This window comes from Calonectris borealis, chromosome 16 (genome assembly GCF_964195595.1).
Source record: "Calonectris borealis chromosome 16, bCalBor7.hap1.2, whole genome shotgun sequence".
NCBI classification, from domain to species: domain Eukaryota; kingdom Metazoa; phylum Chordata; class Aves; order Procellariiformes; family Procellariidae; genus Calonectris; species Calonectris borealis.
Window position 1 is genome coordinate 4,147,101 of NC_134327.1, and position 10,017 is coordinate 4,157,117.

Below are 10,017 nucleotides of genomic sequence, written 5' to 3' on the forward strand. Positions count from 1 at the left end.
AAAAATTAAAGTTGCTTCAGAGATGTCCAACCTGGTTATGTTTGGCTGTTACATCTTTGACCCACCTGACCAACACTCTGCATGCGATTGGCAATGGCAGCTTTAGTTAGGATGAAGTCTGTTGGCAATAACTTGTGGAGGGGTCTGGTAAGGACAGAGCAGGGATACGAGCAAGTACTTGCAATGGTGTTAAGCCTAACCGTGCTCGTCTGGTTATTCTAATGTTCGCTTGAAAATAAAATAAAAGCTGTCTGGATTCAGTCCAGAAATTGTCTGTGTTGAGCATGCTGCATCACCAGACTGCAGGGACTGCACAGGACTTACCCTGGCAGCTGGAAGAAGCAAACGCAGAGACAATTATGGTGTTAAGCACTGAACCAGAGAACGGGGAGACAGTGAAACCCTCCCTGCTTTAAGCACTTGATCCCTTGTGATGATAACAGTCTGCTTATTATTGCTAGACATCTCATCACAGCCAGTGGTAGAAGTCTGTGCTTTGTACCCAAGCCTCTGAGACTCCAGCTTGAGGAGTCTTTCTCGCTTGATAGAATTTCATGATAAGTTGTTTCATGAAATTTAAGACCGTTTTCTCATTATGCATATATACACAAACAGCCTCACTCAGGTTTGAAAAGGAACCAGCTACCTAGTATCTCCAAACATTTGCGTGCTGGACTGTACAACCTTAATAACCTTCTGAATTATTTATTTTTCAGAATCCTATGTAGCTCTCAACATTTGTATCAAATTGGAACCATAGGGGAAACGTGGGCAGTAGGACATAGTAGCAATTATCTCCAGTGCTGCTCAACTATATGACAGCTTAGCTACCCAGTTTTTGCTTTAATGGAGATTGTACTGACTAGTGTTGCTTCAGAAGCTTGTTTTTTCAACTTTTGGTTGCGCTAGTACGCAAAAACACCACCTCCAAATCAAACTGCTTGCTGCTGACACATAGCGAACTCCAGACGCATTTGTAGTTCTGTAGCATGGAACTGCATGGCCTTAGGCATCTGGGTCCAGTGGAGACATTAATTACTTGGGTCCAAATTCATTGTCATTAGATGAAGGGCTATTAATTAGCAGTAATTCTGACAGAATAGTAATGTATAGGTTTTTCTACTTAAAGTATGATACCAATGTATTTGGAGTGGAACACACCATATCCATTTTCTTCTTAAACTTGAAAACCAAAAGCAATTACTTTGTAAATCACTGGACATCACTGTACAAATGCTTCTTTTTTAAAAGGAAATCATGATGAGAATGCTGTTAAAAAGGTGAGCTGGCTGGTGCTGGTTTTACATGCAGGAATTTGAGACTCTCTGGGAGTCTGCTGGTGCTAAAGCATACATCTGTATAGCTAAAGGATGTGGTTTTTTAGAGGTTTACTGCTGCTGTAGCTAGAAATTCCTGAGATGAGCAATTTTTTTGTTAGTCTTCTGTTGCACCCAAAGTGGCTCTGTTCAAAGGCAAGACAGGAGGTTTCTTCAGAATCAGGAGCTTATGCGGAAGGGTTTTCAGGAACAGAGTTCTGAATCAAAGCGAGTATGTCTGGTTCTCACAACGCAAAATTAAATGGATTAGTTTAAGTAAATAGGCTTTCAGTTTAACTTGGCAAGACTGTGGGATTTGGGTAAACAATTACAAAAGGTTTTTTTTTTCTTTTAAAAAAAGGTCTGTCTTGTACTATTCAAAACCAAAAAGTACTTTTCTTACTGAAGTAGTATCTTCCAGAATGTGGGACAGGCTTTGTAATGCACTGGATGATAAAACAAGGAGTTTTATTTCAATATATCTGTCTCCACAGTGTAATGTACGTTAGTATGTGTAATGACTGCAGGGACTGGTTAGATGTGTGATAGAACACACAGTACTGTGCTGTTATCTTGCTTTAATTACATGCAACATTTTTCTTCAAAATGAAGAAAACAATAGAGACAATAATCCGTGAGCAAGCAGATATGTGGATGCAAAAGAGGTGCCTACAGTATTCCTCTGTTGGTAGTACCAAGAAGAAAGGTCATGAAAAGCCCCATAAATAGCCTCTATTACCCAGAAAGAATGCCTCAGTAAGTGTCTGACAGAGAGATCCCCAGCTCCCAGCAGCCATTAAAGCAGACTTTCACTTTCAGACATTAGAACATAAAGCTCCTTAATGAAGGGAAGATGTTTTTAGTCAAATTGTTTTCTTTTAATATTTGTTTTCTCCACTTGAACAAAATGTATATGACAAATGACTGCCTAAGCTTACAAGAAAGATCATTGTTAAAACGGACACTTTGAATCAAATTTTTTAAAAAAATTCCCATTACACTATTTAAATGGAAACAATCCAGACATCATTAAAATAAAGCAGGATTCCTTCAGGGAGAAATTATTTCTGGTTTGATTTCTGTCAAAATGGCTTTGACTTTCAGAATACTTTTACAAAATGTTTTCCTGAGGCTTTGCCTTTGTGAAGGGTTTTTAAACAAAGGAACTATTTGCCACTAAACAGAAGTAATCTGATAAAAGATTGAATTCAAATTAAGTATGCTGCTTTTTTTAATGGAAGAGGTTCTTTATTATTTTATTTTGTTTTAAGACATGTCACCTAATCAGCACATAAATCTTCATAGAATTCATCTGACAACCTCATTAATTTCCTGTGAATATTGCAGTGCAAAGAAAAGACCATAATTTCATGAAGGTAATTTATTCTAAAATCAGGTGCCTCATATTTTTAGTTCTGCGAGTTTGTTTTTTAATGAAGCTAGTCTCAGTCATAAACACATCCTTGTGGACACAACATGGTTATATACTGATTCTGGAGAAGGCCTGATGCTGCTCCCACTCACGTGACTGTAGATCAGGAATAACTCCCGTGAGGACACATGAGGGTGTGAACAAATGTAACCTGCATGAAACAAACCTCAAGGGCTATAGGAGCTTCATTTATGTCACATTGTGGCAAAAGTGGTATAAAGGACCCTAATGATGAGCGTGAAACAACTTGTCTGGCAATCTTACGGTGTTAGAGCAGCAAAAACCTGAACTGATGTAACCCTGAGTCAGGTCTTGCTTTTCCCCAGCCTCTCCCTCTTAATTTCAAGTTCATTCTTTAAAAGTTCGGCCAGTAACTGAAAAAGGTGACTTTTCTGCTGAAAAGCACATCGTCTAGGCCCTGATTTTCAGTTCCTTGTGCCTCAGTCACTTATATTTGTGCAACTGAATCTGAATTTTTCTAGTCGTATGAATAGAGGAATTTTTTTTCCTATTTACTTTCTTTTTGTTGTGCTTTTGTGTTTCGGTTGGTTGTGTCCAGGCATAAACATAGCAACAACGAGCAGATATTTCTGTGGTCCTACCAGCTTCTGTGGGAGGGAACTTGACAGAGGAGGCTGCTGAAGGGGGTGATGAGGTCCTCCTACTGCCATCCTGAGACCAGGGTTACACCAGAGCTGCATCAAGTGTGGAGATACTATAGTCTCTCCTTGCCTATTTTTTTCTGCCCTACAGTGGAAGCGATCATGTTCTGAACCGTAACTGCCCAGAATTTGGGCAAATCGTCTATTTAACATCAGTGTTCTGCAACGGGCTTGATGATGAAGGTGCTTATATAACATACATAATATTGTTGTCATAAGTAGAAGCTAGGCTATTCATAAAGCATTGGAGCTGTGATAAAAATTGATATACATTACTAAGCACTGGCTATGGAAAAATCCCGGACTGTTGCTGGTAGTGAGCTAAGATTTCGATGAAGCGTGGTTCATCCCATATTTCTATAGCTTATGTGTCGTCTTCAAAATTCTGCCCGCTTTTCAATGTTGTCATTCTCTTAATGCTGTTTAAAAGCTTGGTGGTCACAAACCCTATGCAACCATTAAAAATAATGAGATGCAATTTCAGAAAAAAAGGAGCAATTTGTGTGAAAGTGGCTTGGGCTCTAAGCAAATGCAAAGAGAGCCTGTTTCATTGTCAGAAAAGTTTCAGAAACTTCACATGCAGAGTGTACAGAAAACATCTTTCAGACATGATTTTGAAAATTGCTAATATTTGAAACCAGCTGGTGTAACAAGGTTACTGAGGTGAGGAGAGAACTGCTGCCTGGAGGACAAGTATTAGAGAGATCAGAAGATGTTGCAGGCAAGTTTCAATATCAGTAGCTATTTTTTACAGTAATTTCATTGCAACATTGACCACTGAGAACAACCACCTGTCATTTAACCAGTTCTGCAACTTCTTTTTCCCCCACTTTTAATCTTCTAGTGGAGGCAGCTGAATAATACCTTTTTCAAGGTAAGTATCTGATGTGTTACATCAATCACTAGAATTTCTTCTAAGATCCACATTATACTTTAAACCTTGACCTTAACAGCCATATCAGCATAATAATTTTTAGGTATCTGAAGGATTTAATACTTGATCAAGAGAGAAGGTGTTGGGGGCTCCTTTTACGACCCATGGCAGGAATATGATTCTGTTGCTCCCCCTTGCATTATTCTCCATCATAAGCTTTTAAAGGCAAATAGCTGTGTGGCATGGGTGCAATCTTCTCTGTATGGTAATGCTTTATTAAGAAATAATAACCAGTTTAGATGAATAGCAGGTAAGCGATTTTGGAGAAAGGTGTTTGGTTTCCAGGCCAAGCATAGCATGGAGAGCAGCAATAAAAATTTCATCTCCTTGCCCCATGGTGAGAGAGAGCTCTCTTTAGCACTCTTTAGTTATAGTATTCCAGGCTTCAATGCTGTTGGATGTTTTTCAAGACTGAGAAAGGAAAGTGGAAGAGTGATTTTTTTTTTTTTTTTTTTTTTTTTTTTTAAATGGTTGTTTCTGTAATGTGAACACATTAAGTAAATGGTGACCAGCTTATTGCATGGAGGCTACACAACATCTTTCAAATCTTAACAAGTTTTGGTCCTGGAGGTTTCTTGTACCAGATCCATTGACCAGTCACACTTGTGAAGGTCTCTCACTTTGCAGCCATTTTTGAATGTGCGGAGTCAATCAATTCACTTGCAAAGCTGTTTGGTAATGATAAGTTACTCCTGTTTCCATTAGGGATGATCAAAATTTTTTCAATATTTGTCAAGTTTTTATGATTTTATTTTGGGGGTTGGGGGACGGTCTCCAAAAGTTGATATATCTAACCAAGACATTTTCCAAAGGAAAGAATAATTTTGAAAAACTGGTTAAGTGTCATTTTTACTCTCCCATCACAGGGGAACGAGATACTAAGTTTTCTCTTATTTAGTGCCTAAGACATGCAGGCTGTAGCTACAGTAAACATGGTTCAGTAACAGGGACTGTCAGTTTGGCCTCTGTCAGTCCAGGCTAAGACTCCCTGGTTTCAAGCTGGCTCTACCTAAATGAAGCAGTCTCTGTTTGAGCAAATTGCAAAATGTGGGTCAAAGCTTGCTCCGTTAACATCAGCGAGTCATTGGCCAGGCTTCAGTGTCGTCATCATATTCTAGCTATTGTGATAAATGAATTTGTTTGCAATATTTATACTGCTCTGTGAGGGACAGCAAGTTCTCCATGAAAATAGTCCTGTTTGGCTGCAGGTTAAAATGAATATGTAACAGGTTGTTAATTCCGTCTGGAATTTGTGGGTTACTAGTTCAGAAGTTAATTCTAAGTACCACTCAGCTTGACACAGAGTCAGGCTACATTTTTTTTCTGTGAAATAGCTCTGGAGTTAGCCCACAATATTACTGTAGTGTTAAAAATGGATGTTTGAGTAGGGATTTCCACAGCAGAAAATAATTCTTTCAAAGCATGTATAGATGTGCACTGCATGCACTTTATAAAAGGAAATGCTTTTCTGTTATTATAATCCCCTCTGCTATTTCTAGCAAATATTCATTTGACTTGTAGGCTGATCCATTTCCATAAAGCTCTTCTGTCCTTAACAATCACGTCATGCAACTGTCAGAATCTCCTGTTTGTGATGAGGCATGGTTTTCCTGGGCTTTATCTTGTCACAACCATAGTAAAGCATCAGACATGCAAAAGTAGATGAGTTGTGAAAAGAAGAAAACCTTTGGTGCAGCTTTCCGTTTTTAGATTTTAGTGATTAGGAAGATTATGAAGTGTATTTATAATGGCATATTTCTGCACTAGTTAAATGCTTTTTTGTGCTCTAAGACCTGTGGGTGTTTTTTCAGCAACATAAGCTATTTCAGCAAAGGTAAATTTGAGGGAGGGATTGATATGTTTTTACATACATTTTATAATTAGACTGAATCCTAATTATTCTTTCTGTTGATTGCTGCATGGATGTCTTGAGTTGTATGTAGTACAACACACTTAGTTCATGCAACTTCTTTATGATCATTTCTACAAAGTAATTTTCTTTGTGGCCAAGCTGAGAGCGGTAAGACATGTGGTATGAGCTTTATCTCAGCATGCTTACAGACTATGTTGGAAACCACAGGATTCCTCAATGCATTTAATAAATAACACATGTCATCCATCTATCAGCTGAATTATAGTGCACTGCATAAGCTGAAGCAGTCAGCTGACCTGTTTATCTTCACCCCACCAGCTCTATTCAGTGCAAGCAGAGTTATAGAAGTTAAAAAAAAAAAAAGCCATTAATAGAAGAGAGGCAGAAGATGATGAATTAAGGGAGCCTCCATTAATTTTTCATTTTGACAGATTATCGTCTGTCAAAAGGCAGAGGAGATGTTTCTCGTACAGAGAGCCAGGGAGCTCGCTCTTTGTAACACAGACTTATGTTTTTCGCATGAATTAGGTAGTGGGCACCAAAAGGATGAAAAATTCATGACAATCTATAATTTACATGCTAGAAGATAAATAATGAACTAAATCCTGTCATTAAATTGGTCTTTCATTTTTTCTTAATCCCTAGGGTGATGAATCTGATTCTGCAACAACATTTAGTATAAATTGATTTTTTTTTTGGTGGGGGGCAAAGCTGTTTAAAATACTTTTTGTTATAAATAGCTTGAGCAGCACAGTACATTGCCTTAGGCTGAATGATATGCCAGCCTATTAATGTAATAGTACATTAAGACTGACGTTAATTAATGTCAATATTAACATCACCTTTTCTAAACCACATTGAGCTACAAAAAAAAAGTCATAAATATTGTAGGGTTTGGTTTAATTAACTTTGAGTTTTGTTCAAAAAAAAAGAAAAATCTGACGTATTGTGAAACCTCCTTTATTCAAATGGTATTAACATGGATAAATGGGCGTTAGAATAAATGGGGGCTTTTCACATCACTTAATGTATGTCAAGGGACATGACCTCATTTCAGACAAGTGTGGTTTTTTTAGATAAGACATTACGGTAAGTGTAGTTTCACTGTGTATAATAAATAATAAAAATACAAGCCTTAAAAAAAATCCTAACGATTTTAGTTGTGTTGTAGGCTGCTTGCTAAGGGCTGGTGGAACTGTTTAACTTTCTTTGTGTGCTCCTTAGAGAAGGCAGAGGAAAAAAACATAACTCCTACTATATGGATGTTACAAATTAGTTTCCTCTTAATTTTTTTAACTCCTCCTTCTTTTTTTTAGGATGTTGTGCAAATACATGTGTGGAAAAAAAAAATTGTTTATGTATATGTACACATGTGTACACACACACACATATATGTATAGGACGTAAGCTTGATCAAACTCGATTGCTTTCTATATTATTGTCTGATCTGATATTCGCAAAACACTGCAGAGTTCTCCACAGGAACTGGACTGTTTCTCTAGGCCAGTTTTCCTTACAGACAATAAGGACCCTGATCTTTAGTACCCAAATGCTCAGGGTGGCTTAACTACCAGTGCGGGCCAAATCTCTGTTGAAGTCAATGGGACTTCCAGCAGATGCTTGGGGTTCACTTGGGTGGATGTCCCTTTCTCTACAGTATTGAGAAATATTTGGACTCACATCCTGCATTTTGAGAGAGGACATCCTTACTGGATGACTCCTATTTCAGATGGTTTCCTTGTCCCTGTGATAACTGAGGCACAGATCAGCAAGAGCAGCAGACACAAGGCCACATTATCCCGTTCAAAAGCACCAAGTGAATTAATCAAAGCAGAGCCAGTCCTGGTTATGACTGGGTCCAGAGCCATGGCGGTTCCCGTTCTGTCACTCTCTGTTCGTACCTTGTGGCTGTCGCATGCTGTGAGGTACAGGCAAGCTCTGCAGGTGAGCTAGTGTACCATAACGCATTTTAACTTGCGTCTGTAGATTTTTGGCTTCTAGCTTGCAGGAAATACCTCCTAATGAATTGCCATAAAGAAAGCCAAGCTAATGACAGACTGATTTAATACGAGTTCATGCCATTAATTTCTAGGGATTGGTAGATTGAATGAGGTTCCTGAAGAGTATTACAAAAATGTTTCAGTTAATTCTAGCCATTATCTGGAGTAATGAGCAGTAGCTGCTGTGCATGGCCTCCTTCCCATCATGTGGGTTTGGGGATGCTGTACCTGAGGCTGGGAGGCTTTCTACGAGCAGCCCAGCACCACATCACCTTCTAAGACCTGCCTAGTGTCTCCAGGATGAGTATGTCAGGTGAATTGCCATGCCAGCCATTTTTCCCCCTGTGGAGGTGGTAGCAGTGGTAGATGTCCCAGGTGTCGAGCAGAGGCTCTGCAGGGAGCGTCTGGCTGCCAGGGAGCTGCGAGCTGCCGAAACAGTTGTTCCCTTTTTCTCCCAAGGGCATTGGAGACGTACTGGTCCAAAGCATCCTATGCACCAGATTTCACTTCTGGGTGTGTTTCACATAGTCCTAGGACTTAAAATTTCTGATTCTTTTGCCTACTTAGCCTTACAGACAACTGGAGGAAGAAATAAAATTATTAAAAGCACTTAATTTTCAAAAGGGTCTAAAACTGGCAGTGAATCTTAGGCTTCTAAATCATTCTCGTGACACTGTCCTTAACTGCTTAGAAAGCCACTCAGAACACTAGATTTTGGGTTTGTTCATAACATTTTTTCCATTTTCATTTAATGATCAATCAAGATACTTTGTCCCTCAGCCTGGTGCTTACTGATCAGGTATCTGCCAATTTTTTCTGGATTTATTGAGGGAAAAGTGTTTCCCTTTTATGTTCCTGTAGTTACTGAAGAGACTGGGGATTAAACACTGCATTCCCCCTGCTTCCAGCACCAAGCCTTTTTCCAAGCACCACATTGCTCCCCAAATATTTGGGGTTTTGGGAGACCGTGCTGCTGGGTCTTGCCTTGCTGTCTGCTGCCAGCAGCTGGTCTCATTGCCAGAAGCCCACGGGACTGCCAGACAGCACCCAACCTCGCTCTGCAGAAGGTGCCCCTCCACCCCAGCTTGGCTGCCCACAGGCATTTCCTGGGTTTTTGGCATAAATGACGTTGTTTGCATTATTTTACTGCAGAACAGAGCTTGACTGACTCTCTCATCTAGAATGAGGGGCCATTATCAGCCCACCGCGTTCAGGAAGGTTTCACTTGGCCGGTGTTGGAGCAGTATCTTTTGGATGGAAACCAACCACATTTTTGCTACGTTGAGCCCATCTCAACACGATGGCTTATCATGTTCCAAAATCCTCTGGAAAGTTGAGCCAGAGGGAACATTATGCTAGTTTACACCAGCTAAGGATCTAACCTAACCCTATATGTACAGCAGTACATTTATTGCTCTGATTAGCAATGCCAGTCATGGCATCATGATGAAACAAGACAGATAGAATCTCTCCTTGCTGAACAAGATGTTCTTTACCTTGTGCTGTCTATAACATTGGGACGAATAGCGTTTGAATTTCACCCTGAGTAAGTCCGTAGGATTTTTTTCTGCCATTGATGTCCTCCTGGCCAGCATTTCACTCTCAGAATATGTGATATATTTTTAACGCATCTGGGCTTTATAGCTTGTTTCCTGTAACAAATGTGTGGGAAATATTGGTGGGCTTTCAGTGCAGATTATGCTTTTGTAGCTGTCCAAATTATCCTGGCCTATTTAAACACATTTAATGCTATTTTAGGCTTGTTGGTATTCACATTGCTCACTGCTTTAAATGTAGCCT